Source organism: Physeter macrocephalus, chromosome 2 (genome assembly GCF_002837175.3).
Source record: "Physeter macrocephalus isolate SW-GA chromosome 2, ASM283717v5, whole genome shotgun sequence".
Taxonomy (NCBI): Eukaryota; Metazoa; Chordata; class Mammalia; order Artiodactyla; family Physeteridae; genus Physeter; species Physeter macrocephalus.
The window spans coordinates 38,821,560-38,840,134 of NC_041215.1; the positions used below are offsets into that span (position 1 = coordinate 38,821,560).

An 18,575-nucleotide genomic window follows, 5' to 3' on the forward strand; every position below is an offset into this window, starting at 1 on the left:
ACGGATAAGTGACCTGGAAGATAAAATAGTGGAAATAACTACCACAGAGCGAATAAGGAAAAAATTATCAAAAGAACTGAGGACAGTCTCAGAGACATCTGGGACAATATTAAATGCACCAATATTCGAATTATAGGGGTCCCAGAAGGAGAAGAGAAAAAGAAAGGGTCTGAGAAAATATTTGAAGATATTATAGTCGAAAACTTCCTTAACATGGGAAAGGAAAAACTCAGTCAAGTTCAGGAAGTGCAGAGTCCCATACAGGATAAATCCAAGAAGAAACTTGCCAAGATACATATTAATCAAACTAACAAAAATTAAATACAAAGAAAAAATATTAAAAGCAGCAAGGGAAAAGCAACAAATAACATACAAGGTAATCTCAATAAGGTTAACAGCTGACTTTTCAGCAGAAACTCTGCAAGCCAGAAAGGACTGGCAGGACCTATTTAAAGTGATGAAAGGGAGAAACCTACAACCAAGATTACTCTACCCAACAAGGATCTCATTCAGATTCAATGGAGAAATTAAAACCTTTACAGACAAGCAAAAGCTAAGAGAATTCAGCATCACCAAACCAGCTTTACAACAAATGCTAAAGGAACGTCTCTAGGCAGAAACACAAGAGAAGGAAAAGACCAACAAAAGCAAACCCAAAACGATTAAGAAAATGGTAATAGGAAAATACATATCGATAATTACCTTAAATGTAAATGGATTAAATGCTCCAACCAAAAGACACAAATGAGTTGAATGGATAGAAAAACAAAAACTGCATATATGCTGTCTACAAGAGACCCACCTCAGACCTAGGGATACATACAGACAGAAAGTGAGGGGATGGACAAAGATATTCCATGCAAATGGAAATCAAAAGAAAGCTGGAGCAGCAATTCTCATATCAGACAAAATAGACTTTAAAATAAGACTATTATAAGAGACAAAGAAGGACACAACATAATGATCAAGGGATGAATCCAAGAAGAAAATACAACAATTGTAAATATTTATGCACCCAACATAGGAGTACCTCAATACATAAGGCAAATACTAACAGCCATAAAAGAGGAAATTGAGTAACACAATAATAATAAGGGACTTTAACATCCCATGTTCACCAATGGAGAGCTGATCCAAAATCAAAATAAGTAAGCAAACACAAGCTTTAAATGACACATTAAACAAAAGGGACTTAATTGATATTTATAGGACATTCCATCCAAAAACAACAGAATACACTTTCTTCTCAAGTGCTCATGGAATATTCTCTATGATAGATCATATCTTGGGTCACAAATCAAGCCTTGGTAAATTTAAGAAAATTGAAATCGTATCAAGTATCTTTTCCGACCAAAACGCTATGAGGCTAGATATCAATTACAGGGAAAAAAATCTGGAAAAAATACAGACACATGGAGGCTAAAGAATACACAACTAAATAACCAAGAGATCACTGAAGAAATCAAAGAGGAAATTTAAAAATACCTAGAAAGAAAAGACAATGAAAACACGATGACCCAAAACCTATGGGATGCAGCAAAGGCAGTTCTAAGAGGGAAGTTTATAGCAATACAATCCTACCTCTAGAAACAGGAAACATCTCAAATAAACAACCTAACCTTACACCTAAAGCAATTAGGGAAAGAAGAACAAAAAATCACAAAGCAGAAGGAAAGAAATCATAAAGATCAGATCAGAAATAAATGAAAAATAAATGAAGGAAACAATAGCAAAGATCAGTAAAACTAAAAGCCGGTTCTTTGAGAAGATAAATAAAATAGGTAAACCATTAGCCAGACTCATCAAGAAAAAAAAGGGAGAAGACTCAAATCAACAGAATTAGAAATGAAAAAGAAGTAACAACTGACACTGCAGAAATACAAAGAATCATGAGAGATTACTACAAGCAACTATATGCCAATAAAATGGACAACCTTGAAGAAATAGACAAATTTTAGAAAGGCACAACTTTCCGAGACTGAACCAGGAAGAAATAGAAAATATAAACAGACCAATCACAAGCACTGAAATTAAAACTGTGATTTAAAATCTTCCAACAAACAAAAGCCCACGACCAGATGGCTTCACAGACGAATTCTATCCAACTTTTGGAGAAGAGCTAACACCTATCCTTCTCAAATTCTTCCAAAATATAGCAGAGGGAGGAACACTTCCAAACTCATTCTATGAGGCCATCATCACCCTGTTACCAAAACCAAAGATGTCACAAAAAAAGAAAACTACAGGCCAATATCACTGATGAACATAGATGAAAAAATCCTCAACAAAATACTAGCAAACAGAATCCAACAGCACATTAAAAGGATCATACACCATGATCAAGTGGGGTTTATCCCAGGAAGGCAAGGATTCTTCAATATATGGAAATCAATCAATGTGATGCATAGAGGGAACTTACCTCAACATAATAAAGGCCATATATGAAAAACCCACAGCCAACATCTTTCTCAATGGTGAAAAATTGAAACCATTTCCTCTAAAATCAGGAACAAGACAAGGATGCCCACTCTCACCACTATTATTCAACATAGCTTTGGAAGTTTTAGCCATGGCAATCAGAGAAGAAAAAGGAATAAAAGGAATCCAAATCAGAAAAGAGGAAGTAAAATTGCAGATGACATGATACTATACACAGATAATCCTACAGATGCTACCAGAAAACTACTAGAGCTAATCAATGAATTTGGTAAAGCAACTGGATACAACATTATTGCACAGAAGTCTCTTGCGTTCCTATACACTAATGATGAAAAATCTGAGAGAGAAATTAAGGAAACACTCTCATTTACCATAGCAACAGAAGGAATATAATACCTAGGAATAAACCTACCTAAGGAGACAAAAGACCTGCACAGAAAACTATAAGACACTGATGAAAGAGATTAAAGATGATACAAACAGATGGAGAGAGGTACTGTGTTCTTGGATTGGAAGAATCAACATTGTGAAAATAACTATACTTCCCAAAGTCATCTACAGATTCAATGAATCCCTATCAAACTATCAATGGCATTTTTCACAGAACTAGAACAAAAATTTCACAATTTGTATGGAAACAAAAAAGGCCCCAAATCGCCAAAGCAATCTTGAGAAAGAAAAACAGAGCTGGAGGAATCAGGCTCCCTGACTTCAGACTATACTACAAAGCTACAGTAATCAAGACAGTATGGTACTGGCACAAAAACAGAAATATACATAAATGGAACGAGATAGAAAGCCCAGAGATAAACCCACACACATATGGTCACCTTATCTTTGATAAAGAAGGCCTCTTCAATAAGTGGTGCTAGGAAAACTGGACAGCTACATGTAAACGAATGAAATCAGAACACTTCCTAACACGATACACAAAAATAAACTCAAAATGGATTAAAGACGTAAATGTAAGGCCAGACACTATAAAAGTTTTAGAGGAAAACATAGGAAGAACACCCTTTGACTTAAATTGCAGCAAGATCCTTTTTGAACCACCTCCTAGAGAAATGGAAATAAAAACAAAAATAAACAAATGAGACCTAATGAAACTTAAAAGCTTTTGCACAGCAAAGGAAACCATAACAAGACGAAAAGACATCCCTCAGAATGGGAGAAAATATTTGCAAGTGAATCAACTGATGAAGGACTAATCTCCAAAATACAAGCAGCACATGCAGCTCAATATCCAAAAAACAAACAACCCAAACCAAAAATGGGCAGAAGATCTAAATAGACATTTCTCCAGAGAAGATATACAGATTGCCAACAAACACATGAAAGGATGCTCAACATCAATAATCATTAGAGAAATGCAAATCAAAACCACAATGAGGTATCACCTCACACTGGTCAAAATGGCCATCATCAAAAAATCTACAAACAATAAATGCTGGAGAGGGTGTGGAGAAAAGGGAACCCTGTTGCACTGTTGGTCGGACTGTAAATTGATACAGCTACTATGGAGAATAGTATGGAGGTTCCTTATAAAACTAAAAACAAAAAACTACCATATGACCCAGCAATCCCACTACTGGGCATATACCCTTAGAAAACCATATTTCTAAAAGAGACATGTACCACACTCTTCATTGCAACACTATTTACAATAGCCAGGACATGGAAGCAACCTAAGTGTCCATTAACAGATGAATGGATAAAGAAGATGTGGCACATATATACAATGAAATATTACTCAGCCATAAAAATAAAACAGAAATTCAGTTATTTGTAGTGAGGTGGATGGGCCTAGAGTCTGTCATACAGAGTGAAGTAAGTCAGAAAGAGAAAAACAAATACCGTATGCTAACACATATATATGGAATCTAAAAAAATGGTAAAGTAAAACAGAAATTCAGTGATTTGTAGTGAGGTGGATGGGCCTAGAGTCTGTCATACAGAGTGAAGTAAGTCAGAAAGAGAAAAACAAATACCGTATGCTAACACATATATATGGAATCTAAAAAAATGGTTCTGAATAACCTAGGGGTAGGACAGGAATAAAGACACAGACATAGAGAATGGACTAGACACGGGGAGGGAGAAGGGTAAGCTGGGACGAAGTGAGAGAGTGGCATGGACATATATACACTACCAAATGTAAAATAGATAGCTAGTGGGAAACAGCCACGTAGCACAGGGAGATCAGCTAGGTGGTTTGTGACCACCTATAGGGGTGGGATAGGGAGGGTGTGAGAGAGACCCAAGAGGGAGGGGATATGGGGATATATGTATACATATAGCTGATTCACAATGTTATACAGCAGAAACTAACACAACATTGTAAAGCAATTTTACTCCAATAAAGATTAAAAAAAAAAACAACTTATGATTACCAGGGGGTAAAGGGAGGAGGTATAAATTGGGAGATTGGGATTGACATATACACACTACTATATATAAAATAGGTAACTAATATGGACCTATGGTAGAGCACAGGGAACTCTGCTCATTACTTTTTAATTATATGGGAATAGAATCTACAAAAGAGTGGATATATGCGTGTGTATAACTGATTCATCTTGCTGTACAGCAGAAGGTAACACAACAGTGTAAATCAGCTATAGTCCAATAAAAACTAATTTAAAAATACAGTAAAATAATAAAAATAGCTTTAATTATAAAACCTATGCTAGAATATTTCTCTAAATGAAATCTACTTACTCAGGTATCAGATTTCTAGTCGTTGTCTTCTTTGTCATTTATTTGTTGTTTTACTTGTTGATTTCAACTATGAGAGTTGATTTTATATTATTTTATTTTTGGATGATTTTACTTTGTGGAGCTCGATTCTGCCTGCACATACTAAAACCAAACCCCTTCACCATGAATGCTTTCACTCGAGAGCACTGAGGTTTACTGATGAGATTCTGGTTAGGTAAGGACGTTTGGACGTCATGCCGTCCACCTCCCCTGTTTAGTGTTTGAACCAAAATAGCTGAGTTGTAAAATTTTCCTCCTCTGCTGTCCTTCATTTTGTTTTGGTGTGGCATCTGTCCTTGGTAATGAAGTGTTAGGCATTTTGTTTCAGTGCTTTCTGTATCCAGTTTTTTCATAAGTAGGTGTGACTTAGCCTCATTTTTTTCAGTCTGAGACCCTTTTAAAAAAATTATGCAAAGCAATTCAAGCATAATCTTTGTTTAGTGTCATTTTCTAAACAAAACTGCACGGCCATCCTGTCAGCGCTCACACCCTTATGAACCGACTCGCAGTGATTCTGCACTTTGTGTAAAGGGGACAGGACTTGATGCTTTCCTCTCTAACTGGTCTTCCTCTCTCTGTTTTCTCTGTCTTTCTCCTCCACCCTGGATGCAATGCACTGGCACTAGTGACCTGCAGCCCTCCCTTGACAGGGCGAGGAGTGCTAGTACCAACTGCTTGAGACCAGATGCTAGTTTGCATTCACCAGAACGAGAAAGGTATAAAGACTTTCTTAATTTCCTGTCATTTTGTACAGTCATTTTTTTCCCTGTCACTTTGTTTTGTGTCATTGAGTCTCACAGCTTATTCATCCACGTTCACTTGCCGACTGTCTGCATTTCCCCTCCCTTCCGTACACGCCTGTGTAGAGATGTGTGTATGTGGCGGAGCCAGAGGGAGCACATACACATATTTCCGTGAATGCTGTTGCAAATGGCGTGACGTGATTTGTAACTGCTTCTCGCTGCTGCTTTTCCCCTTTTGTTGCTGTTCGGTGGTTTTCTTTACACCTACTCAGGGAGCCTTCAGTACGCTGATATGGTTGTGAGGGCCAGTGAGTTATCTGAAGGGAAAGATCACTTTTCTAGTACTTCCGCTGATGAATAGTATTTATAGGTTCAAGTACAATCTTCCATAAACGCAAAACAAGAATCTTATTTAGATAGAATACTCCCCTTGTGCATCCATATTCGTTTTTTTTTAAATCAACTTGCTCTTTGATATAGATCGTTTTGCCTTAAATTATCGTTCAACAGAAAATAGTATGTTTATCATAGATTTCCTGATGCCGTACAAAAATAAAGGCACATTATATACACACATACGTAATTTTACTTAACACTTTAAATTGATTGATTAATAAATAATTCTGACTTTAATTCAGTGATCATGTACTACGCTGTCTCCTAATTGTGAGCAGCTAATTTTTCCATTGTGATGGAACTTTCTATTCCAGTAAACTTGGTTATAATTGATAGTCTTGGTTATAATTGTTATCTCTTTTCAATTAGAAGTCATTCACTGGAAATTTGCATACTACCTCTTCAAAAATAGATAGCTAGTGGGAAGCAGCCGCATAACACAGGGAGATCAGCTGGGTGCTTTGTGACCACCTATAGGGGTGGGATAGGGAGGGTGTGAGAGAGACCCAAGAGGGAGGGGATATGGGGATATATGTATACATATAGCTGATTCACAATGTTATACAGCAGAAACTAACACAACATTGTAAAGCAATTTTACTCCAATAAAGATTAAAAAAAAAAACAACTTATGATTACCAGGGGGTAAAGGGAGGAGGTATAAATTGGGAGATTGGGATTGACATATACACACTACTATATATAAAATCGGTAACTAATATGGACCTATGGTAGAGCACAGGGAACTCTACTCAGTACTCTGTAATGGCCTATATGGGAAAAGAATATAAAAAAGAGTGGATATATGTATATGTATAACTGATTCTCTTTTCTGTACACCTGCAACTAACACAACACTGTAAATCAACTATACTCCAATAAAAATTTTTTAAAAATCATAAAAAACAGTACCCTAACCATAAAATTTATATGTGTCTCTCCACCCCAATACACCTATTTACATGATGATTATATTTTATAATTATTATCCAGGCTTTAAAAAAAAAGAATGGAGAGGGAGGTAAGCTTTCTAGATTTTACTCCAACTGATAAAATAATGACAACAGTACTGTGACATGTAATGTATACATAATTTAATATGTAGAGCAACCACTTTGAAAAGCTATAAAAGATACATTTAAAAATACTATAAATCAAAATGGGATTACAAAATATATTTAAGTAACCCACAGCCCTAACATATCAAAATTACATTGAATATAAGTGGTCTGAATACAAAAATTAATGCAGAGATTGGCAGAGTAGATTAAAAAACAAAACTCAATTATGTGCAGTCTACAAGAAATTCACTTCAAAAATAGCAAGATAGGGCTTCCCTGGTGGCGCAGTGGTTGAGAATCCACCTGCCGATGCAGGGGACATAGGTTCGTGGCCCGGTCCAGGAAGATCCCACATGCCGCAGAGTGGCTGGGCCTGTGAGCCATGGCCACTGAGCCTGTGCATCCGGAGCCTGTCCTCTACAATGGGAGAGGCCACAACAGTGAGAGGCCTGCATACCACAAAAAAAAAAAAAAAAGATAGGTGGGCTAAAATTAAAAAGATGGATAAAAGATATATCATTCAAGCATTAATCCAAAAAAAGCATGAGTGGCTGTATTGATACAAGATACAGTAAACTTCATATCAAAGAAAATTACTAGGGACAGACAGAGATATTGTATAATAATAAATGGGTCAATTTACCAAGAAAACATAGAAATATGAAATGTGTATGCATCAAACAACAGAGCTTCAAAATATGTGATGGAAAACTGACAGAATTGAAAGGAGAAACAGACATGTACAGTTATAGCATTGAATATTTCATTTCTCTATGAGCAATCAATAGAACAAGACAGAAAATTGGCAAGGATACAGAAGAACTGAACAACACCATCAACAAATGGGATCTAATTGATATTTATTGAATAATCCACCCAACAGCAAAACATTTTTTAAATGACCACAGGACATATATCAAGGCCATATACACCTTGAGCCATTAAAAAAACTCAACAAATTCAAAAGTATTGAAATATACAGTGTGTTTTACAGACACAACAGAACCAAATTAGAGATTAATAACAGAAAGGCCAAAAATTTGCACACTTGGAAATTTAAAAACACACTTCTAAATAATCCAGGAGTCAAAGACAAAGTCTCAAGGTAAACCAAAATTATATTGAACTGAATTAAAATGAAAATATAACACATCAAAATTTGTGGAACACAGCTAAAGCAGTGATGAGAGGGAAACTTATATCACTAATTGCTCAAATTAGAAAGGAGAAAGAGTCTCATCAATAATCTAAGCTCCCCTCTCAATATCCTAGAAAAAAAAAGAGCAAGACAAACCCAAAGCAAACAAAAATAAGAAAATAATAGGTATAAAAACAATAAAATAGAAAACAGAAAAACAACAGAGAAAATCAATGAAACAAAAACAAGTTCTTCAAAAACGTCAATAGAATTGACAAACCTCTAGCACAACTGACAAAGAAAAAAGAGAATATAAATTACCAACACAAGGAATGAAATGGGGAATAACACCACAGACCACCAGACATCAAAAGGATAATAATCGAACACTATGAACAACTCTACACACATAAATTTGACTAAATGAAAAGGACCAATTCTTCAAAAAAAGCACAAATTAGTATAACTCACCCAGTACAAAATAATTTGAATATCCTATAACTATTAAGTAAATTGAGTTTGAATTTTTAAGTTTCCCCCCAAAAAAATTCCAGGCCAAGATGATTTCACTGAAAATTCTACCCCACAATGAAAGAAGAATTAACAGCAATTCTACCCAATCTCTTGCAGATAACAGAAGATGAGGTACACATCCCAATTAATTTTATGAGGCCAGTATTACCTGATACCAAAATCAGATAGAGAGAGTACAAAAAAAAGAAAATTACAGGCCAGTATCTTACATGACTGTGATGCAAAAAATCATGACAAAATATTAGCACAGGAAATTCCACAATATGTAAAAAGAATTATATACCATGACCAAGTAGGGTTTTTTCCAGGGACTCAAGGCTGGTTCAATATTCACAGGTTGACCAATGTTAAATATGAACCAGTAATTTCACTTCTAGGTATATATTCAAGAGAAATGAAAACATATGTTCACACAAAAACTTGTACATTAATATTCATAGAAGCATTTTTAATACTCAAAAAGCATTATGCATACTCTTTGTAAAAGTATTATGAATACTTTTTTGTATTGTTTTGGAAACAACCCAAATGTTGATCACTGATTAAGGATAAATAAAATGTGGAATGGAATATTATTTAACAATAAAAAAGGAAGAGTATACCAATGCATGCTACAGCATGGATGAACTTTGAAAACATTATGTTAAGTGAAAGAAGGTAGTCACAAAAGTGCACATATTGCCCAATTCCATTTACATATGAAATCTTCCAAACAGGCAAATCTATAGAGACAGGGAGTAGATTAGTGTTTGCCTAGGATGGACGGAGGAGGGCACTGTTGGAGGAAAGTGAGGAGTGACTGCTAATGTGTATAGGGTTCATTGTGGGTTGGTGAAAATGTTCTAAAATTGACTGTGGTGATGGTCACACAATTCAGTGACTATACTAAAAACCACTGAACTGTACCATTTAAATTGATGAATTGTATAGTATGTTAAGTTATACCTCAATAAAGCTAATAAAAACATCAATCAATATTATCTACCATATTAACAGGCTAAAGAAGAAAAATCACATGATCATATTAATTGATGCAGAAAAAAGAATTTGACAAAATTCCACACCCTTCATGATAAAAACTCCAAGAAAAACAGTAATAGAGGGTAACTTCCTCAAACTGATAAAGATTATCTACCAAAAACCTATAGCTAACATCATACTTAATGGTGAGAAACTTGACGATTTCCTGCTAAGATAAGGAACAAGGCAAGGATGTCTAATCCCACCACTCCCACTCAACATAGTACTGGAATTCTAGCTAGGCTAATAGGAAAAGACAAGGAAGTAAAGGCATACAGAGTAGAAAGGAAGAGATAAAGTTGTCTCAATTTGCAGATGGTATGATTTTCTACACAAAAAATATCCCAAGGAACCTACAAAAATCTCATAGAACTAATAAGTGAGTTCAGCAAGGTTATAGAATACAAGACAAACATTTCAAAATCTAATATTTCTACATACTATCAATGAACAGGTCGACCTCAAAATTAAAAACATAATACCATTTACAATTGCTAAAAAATATAAATAGGTATACATCTAATAAAACATTTACTGACTCATATGCTGGAAACTACACAATGCCGATGAAAGAAATAAAAGAAGATCTAAATAAATGGAGAGATAAATCAAGCTTAAGGATTGGATGATTCAATATAGTGAAGATGTCAATGTTCCCCAAATTGGGATTTAATGCAATGTCTATCAGAATTCCAGAAAGATTTTTTATAGATATAAATAAGATTATTCTAAAATTTATATGGAAAAGCAAATAATTGAGAATAACTAAAACAATTTAGAAAAAGTAGATTTAAATGGGAGGAACCAATCTATTCAATCGCCAGATTTATTCTATAGCTAAGAGTGTGTGGTGTGGGCAGAGATATACACACAAGGATCAATGCAACAGAACAGAGGCCCACACAAATATGCTCAATGGATTTTGACAAAGGTGCAAAAGCAATTCAACGCAAGAAATACAGCCCGTTCAACAAATGGTGCTGGAGCAATTGGACATCCATGGGCAAAAAAGAGAGAGAGAAGAACTTTTAGCTCCGTCTTACATCTTATATGAAAGTTTATCCAAAATGGACCACAGACTTAAATGTAAATTGTAAAACTATAAAAGCTTAAGAAATAAACATAGGAAAAAATCTTCAGGATCTGGGGATTGTCAAAGAGCCTTAAACTTGACACCAAAAGCACAATCCAAAAAAAAAAAATTTTTGAAAAATTCAAATTCATAAGAATTAAAAAATTTTGCTCTGTGAAAACTTAAGTGGATGAAAAGACAAATTTCAGGCTGGGAGAAAATATTTGCCAATCACATATTCAGAAAGGGACTAATATCCCTAATATATAAAGAACTCTCAACACTCAACAGTAAAGAAACAACCCAATTAGAAAATGGACAAAGATATGAGTCACTTCACTGAAGAGTATATATAGATGGCAAACAAGCACATGAGAAGATGTTTAACATCATTAGCCATTAGGGAAATACAAATTAAAATTACGATGACATATCACTGCATACCTAAAATTTAAAAATAGAGACACCACCAAATGCTGGTGAGCAGGCAGCGACTGGACCACTCACACACTGCTGGTGGGAATGCGACATGTCATAGACAGTCTGGAAAGCAGTTTGACAGTTTCTTATAAAAGAACTATCCTATGCCCCAGCAACTGCACTCCTGGACAGTTATCCTAGATGAATGAAACTTACTCTCACACGAAAACCTGTATACAAATATTCATAGCAGCTCTATCCATAATAGGCCCAAACTGGAAACAACCCAGCTGTCTGTCAACACCTGTCAATATGTGAGTGGTTAGGAGGCAGGATCAGATGGTGGAGTAGGAGGACCCTGAGCTCACCTCTCCCCATGAATACGTCAAAACTATAACTACATATAGAGCAACTCTCGCTGAGAATGACCTGAAGACTAGCAGAACAGCTCATCTACAGCCAAGGCTCTAAAGACACAAGCACACAGAGTCTGGTAGGAGGGGAGGCGAAGTGATCTAGTTGGGACCCACATACCTAGCAAGGGACCCGGAAGAGGAAGGGGATATCACAGGCTAAGGGATCTTCCCTATGCAATGAAGGGTTCAAGCCATACATTAGGCACCCCAACCCTGGGATCTGACACTAGGAGGATGAGCCCACTTAGCTGATTTGAAAACCAGTGGGGCTTACCAGAGGGCTGCAGGAAATCAAGACTCCGCTTGAAGAGTGCATGCACTTGCTTACTCCCAGTCCCAGCTCAGAGGCAGCAGACTGAAAATTACCTGAGGCTCTGGTTGGTATCCCAGGACTGCCACAACATGCTCCCCACTCGCCTTGGCCCCTCCTGCTGATGCTTACCAAGCCGGCTCCAGGCCGTGCTCCTCCGGCCTCACTGCTCCTCCGGAGGATGTGCCCAGAGTGTGGTAGAGGGGCTCATCAGGTGACAGCACTGGGTGCAAGGGTGCTCAGGGAACAGTGCACATGGGGGGGGACACTGGTCATGCCCTGCTGGGGAAGACAGGGCCCTCTACCCCTGTGCCCTTCCCAACCTGGTCCAGCAGCCGTTGTTCGCTGCTCCGGGCCAGAGGGGAAGCTCAACAACGGAGGTGTTGAGAAAAGGGCATCAATAGAGCCGTGCTCCCCGTGCTGCAGCCAGGGCCAGACACCTGCAGCCCTTCCCGATGGCTCTGACAGCAGAACTCGGCTGGGGCTTTGTGGGCATGATGGAATTTCTTTGCATTTACAGAGGAGAGCTCAGGTTTGGTGCAAATGAGGCAGCAGGGACATGAGGGACAGGAAGTGGAAGGCGAGAAGTCCTAGGTACCTGCCCTCAGTGGCCTTCAGCCCAGCAAGACTGCACCTAAACAGGCATCTCCTTGGTGCACTGCGTGTGTTGTGGTGCTGTTCTGGCTGTCCTGAGAATGAGGCGCCCTCTCCTGCACAGGAATGCCAATTAAATAAAGTGTATTCCTGAATACAATGCCAGCGTGGTGGTTTTACGGTAGTGCATAAATTAGCAGCAGCAATACACATCAAATGGAAAATGGTTTCTTTGTAAATTCTAAGAACACCTTTCTCCAACTTCTTTAATCATTTGACATAATGCAATAATGAAAAGAGAAGACAGAAAAAAAGCATACTAGCTGCTGTGAAAACTTTATTACTAAAAAGAAATCACTCTACAGGCAATCGCCTCCTCCCATGGACAATGGCTATAAGTCCTGAGAAGACACCCCAGTCATGGAATGTCCCTCTCCACGTAACACACCCTTCAGGACCAAAGCTTCCTTCTTGGTGCAGAGCTGCCCAGGTGGCGATCGACCTCGGGACAGTGGCTGGGCCCACTGAATTTGGTGCACTCTTTCTAGATGATGAAGCCCAGGGAAGGTGCCGGTGTAGACTCTGGGGCCGTGGAGGCCGCCGGGAGTCAGCCTCCTCTCAGCCCAGCCTGTGCACAGAGACAGACATTTCCCAGCAAGGGCAGTGCAGGGGCCTTTGCCCTTATCCCACTCCAGGCCAGGACACAGACTGTGGAGTCTGATCCTTAATCCCTTCAGATGGCTCTTGCAATGAACGAACTTGGTTAAAAGCCTCCCTTTATGTTCTCGTTTTAAAGTGTGGGCCACGAATGTTGCCTGCCATGTCAGTAAACAAAGGATGTTGTGGCCATCACGCAATCAGCCTCTGCAGCCACTTCCGACTGTGGACCCTGAGGAGGTTCAGGATGGAGAAAAGCAAGCGGATGCTGGCCCCAGAGAGCTGACGTGCATATCAAAGGAAAGATTTCAATGAGCCCAGACTCTAGTATCTTCCCATATATAGAAAAGCGCTAAATTCCTTAACTGGAGATGTCTGGTTCTTTTTAATTAACAGTAATCTTTTGATGTTCCGACTACCTGGGGTTTGTGGCAAAAACTCCTATATATCCTGGCTCCCCTTCTTACTTCTTCGAAGCAGAGTCCCTCAGAGCTCTTCTTCTGGGGCATGAGATCTCAGAAAGTCCACTGAATAAAGCATAACTTTTAGGTTGTGCATTTTTTTTCCAGTGGACAAGAGTGGTCCTCCTCTGAGCTTGGAGGCTCAGAGAGTTGCCCTCCCACTCAGTGCTCCGGGAAGTGGGCTTTGCCAGCCCAGCTGTAGGCTCTCTTCTCTCTCTCTCTTCCTCTCCCCATTGGGGGAGACGTTAGATCTGAGGCAGGAGACGGATGGGCCCCTGAGCCAGACACCTGGGGTTTGTCAAGTGGAGCAACACTGAAGCTCTGGTCTCACCCAGACACTCCAAGGACAAAGCTGGTGGCAGAAGCTGAGCTCTGCTGAAGTAAGGGGATAAGATGACCACGCCTGAGGTCAAGGAAGACTTCCCTGTCTGCACGTGCGCAGGAAGGCTCCTTGGGGGTCACAAAGGGAGGGGCCGCCACCACACAGTGTGTGTGGACATGCACACACAGGCCTCTGAGATGAGATCCAGCTTAGCAAAAAGTTGCGCACGCATGTGGGGAGGGTCCTGGGACCAGTCAGGTGTGAAGAAAGAACCGAGATAATTGGCCAAAGGTAAACAAAGACCCGGAAGGACTGTCCTATAGAAGGGATTTCAATCGCCTCTGTACTGTGCCCCTCATTCGGGACGCCCGCCCTCCTCTCCCGGTGTGTATTTCTGCCTCGTTTCTGACTTATACTCTGCGCTCCTCCTCATTGGAGAGGACGCCCACACCCCTCCTCTCTGGGTGTGTATTTCTGCCCTGCTCTGTCTCAGATAAACAAATTGCTTCTCTGTGTGCTCTCCCATACGTCGTGCTGTGTCTTTAATAATAAACTGTACCTGTTTTTACAGTTTTTGTCTCCTTGAAACATTCTTGCTTTCAAACGGGGGAAAGAGCTAGGGCCCCTTTGCTTCTAGCTTCTAGCCCCTGGTGGTCTGGTCTAGCAGCTAGGATTCCTGGTTTTCATCCAGGCTCCCCAGGTTCAATTCCCTGGCAGGGAACTAAGATCTCTCTTCAGGACCCATCTCGGCTGTCCCTCCAAGATCAGATCCTGCTACCTGAAAGGAGACCTGCGCGGGGTGGAGTCCTGCTCCCACCCCTGCAGAGCGCGTTTCCTGTGGGCTGGGGGTCTCGGGGGCTCTGCACATGGGCGACTGGCGCAGGTGTGCGGCTCCCTGAGGACCAGGCAAGTGCCTCCGCGCGCCCCGCAGCAAAATCCAGGATCAAACCTCTGTAAAATCCAACCAGCAAGTGAGGTTCTCACCCGCGGACAGGTGACTCCCCAGTTCCCCTCTGCAGCCCAGACCACTGTGTCCAGCTGCCTTTTTGTCTGCCCCGATGTCTCCAAGGTGCCCAAACACCCCCATTGAAGTCCTGAGGCCTGGACCTTCCCCCGGGCCCTGCGACCATTCAGGTGCACGTATCACAAACCAGGAGCGCCTCTGACGACTCCCTCTGACCCTGCAGACCCCTCACCTGGGCAGTGCCCCGCTGACCTGACTGTGCAGCCACCTCTCAGCTGGCAGGACTCAGCAGTGGCTTTCTAGAGCCCCCTAGCTGCTCCCCACCACTTAACCACAGCGATCTTTCCAAAACACACGTGATGCCCTGGACTCAGGCTTAAAACCTTTCTCAGGAGTCTAGGCTGCTGAGTCTCCAGCAGCAGCTAGGATCTCCCCCTCCCCCATGATTCCTGATGACCTCAGACCTCAGCTAAGCCCAAGGGTGTCACGTCTTCTCAAAGAACAAGAATAGTATCAGCATTTGCTTTTCATCAGTGCAGTAAAACTTTAGGGACTTATGTTCCTAAATCACCCCCACATTACACCTGATTTGAATAACTGCACTCAAGTGTTTGTAAGCTAAATTTGCAATAAGAAGCAGCTTTTGTGCAATCCTTTACAGTTTACCTAGAGCTTTCACCTCTGTTGTTTCTAATGAGATTTAATCCTTATTAGCAATTAAAATAAGTGCGAGTAGGTATCCCCAGATGCATTCAAGCTCCCAGGCCCTCCAAGCCCTGGCAAGACTTGCACCAGGGGCCTGGACAGCAGACCTCATGCCCACCTCTGACAAGCAAACCCCAGGGATGGCATTTCCTAGATGATGTAGGTTACAGTGGACTGCCTTGTATTTAGGCTATAGAAACAGCCTACCCTGCTCACAGCCTCCTGTGGGCTCTTCCTCAGAATCACTGCACGTTGTAGAATGGTCACATCCCTTAAAGCAGTGCTCAGCCAGGCCAGTGTGGTGGGAGCCCCAGACAGCTGCCCTGACACCCTGGCCCAGGCCTGGGTGTGCAAACCCCAACACATCCACACCCAGGGATGCCCATGTCCTTGGAAGGAACTGGCGACATCAAATCCATTTATTCCACTGTGTGTGGCCAGAGTGCAGAGAAGCAGCTCTGAGGGATTCAGTGTTTTCACCCTGGCACATTCCATTCCACAGGAACGCCTGACTAGCGCTCACGAGGGTTAAGCCACAGCGCTGGGAGCAGATGCCACCCAGCAGCCCAGGCAGAACATTTGCTGCCCCAGCACTTCCAAATTCTCCTCCCCATTGTCTCCATGGCCCACCCGGGCTCGGGCGCCCTTTTTCCTGGGAACTTGCCTCCCAGTGAGCCACTAAACCCAGGAAACGCTTGGCGTGGTGGCGAGCCTGTGTTCTCACACCGGCTACTCAGTCTTAGACTTCGCGCATTTTCCCTTAGAGGAACTCTCCTCTTAGGCTCCTTAAAGCAACAGCTCAGCACAGGCTTATTAAAAGCCCGCCTGCTCCCTAGAACAGGTTACCTCCTCACCTCCTCTCTCCCAACCAACCTGAAGACTTGATCTTCCTCCAAGAGTGAGTTTACGGTCCAAGGTGAGAGCTCTGAATGGTGACGGAGGCAGTCCCAGGAGTCAGGCGCTCCAGGCCCGCCCCTCAGCCCTCCTGTCCTCCTGGCCACGCCCACAGACTTCACGGCAGGCAGCCCCCCCCACCCCAGTCCCCGCTCCCGCCCCTGCTCCCCCACCCCAGCCGCTGCAGGAGACAGTCAAGAAATGGAGACAGGAGGCTCCTGGCCAGAGGCCGGAGCCCTCTCTGAACGCCGGGTGCAGCCTGCACTCGCTGTGCCCTTGTCAAGCTCTACTTGTAGAAGGTAGCCAAGTATTGATACTTGTAACGGGTTCTTCCCTGTGAACAGGAATTGGGAAAATGCAAAATGAGTGAATATTCTGCCTACTTTTTTCTGTTCTGCGTTTTCAGAGTTCTCTGCTAGAGCTGATAAAGCTGACCAGTGTTCCTCTTATTTTCTCATGCCCTTTCCCGCCTCCAGCCTAGGGCTGCGGCCAAGGTGACGCTTGTGGAAAGCACTGTCTCATACAACACACAGACACATGCGCACACACATAAACAACACACAGACACACCCATATACAGAGGCACACATGGACACACACACAGACACATAAACACACAAGGAAATACAAACAGACACAGAGACAGGTAAACTATACACAGACAGACACACACACACCACAGATACTACACACACACAGATGCAGAAACACACAGAAATATAAGCAGGCACACAGAGAGACACGTAACTACACACACTCCAGCACACAGACATATGCACAGACACATTAACTACACAGGCCTGCAGAGGACTGGGCAGCCCCACTGGAGCTTAGCCTACTGGGCACTGCCCAGATATGGGCAGGAAGTCCAAGGCTCTTGGCTCGTCAACAGGGTAACAGGCAGAACCCAAAAAGGTATCCTTATGAGAGGTTCCTCTCCAAGCCTCTCTGGGAGAACCATTTATTCATGGAGCCCAGATGCACTAGGTGTTTGGAGGCACAGACTTAAGACAAGCATGTTGTACAAGGCAGGGGGCTGCCCGGGAGCAAGGGCCAAGGATGCAGGGCCTCTGGGTCCCACAGAGCACGGTGGGCACTGCCACAGCGCAGTACCACTGTTGGTGCGCTGGCAGGAAAGCCCAGCCTCTCCAAGAGGAGGCCCAGTGCCATGTTTGTAGACACCTCTATTCAGATTGCCACAGGCAGCCAGTGTGGACACAGCAGTGACCCCATCCACATGGAATGGGGGCCACACAGAGCCTGTGGCCACCCCAGGAATGCCAGCACATCTGCACTCAGCCATAGCCAAGTCTTCCTCCAGCACCTCAAGTCTTCCTCCACAGGGCAGAAAGTGGCAAGGGGGACCCAGTGCATGAATATGCAGGCATCTGGGGCAGACAGAAGGTTCCAGTCTGCTCTGCCCTTACAGAACGTCCTCCACACATTGGGAGCCTTACTGCGAGGGCCAGTCTGTCCGAAGGAGGATCATGAAGCACCAGCAGGGCAATTGTGGCCACTGCATGGCTTTCTGTGCCTAATGCCCATGTCCCTAGCATCCATGTGCAGACCCCAAGCCTAGCCCATGTCTCTTGTGTAGTTGCTAAATATTTGCAGGGGAATCAACCCTATTCCCGCTCCAGGGGTGGGCTTGCATGGCCTAAATTATGGAGGA

At 41.9% G+C, this 18,575-nt stretch overlaps 1 protein-coding gene across 1 annotated transcript in view; it reads right to left on the reverse strand.

The window, feature by feature from the left end:
• OCA2 (OCA2 melanosomal transmembrane protein) overlaps positions 1-16,955 on the reverse strand; it is a 252,521-nt gene extending 235,566 nt beyond the window's left edge. Inside the window, exon 1 of the mRNA XM_024117107.2 lies at positions 16,883-16,955. The gene's annotated coding sequence lies outside the window, so the exon portion shown is untranslated. The remainder of the gene's footprint in view (positions 1-16,882) is intronic.
• Positions 16,956-18,575: the final 1,620 nt, after the last annotated feature.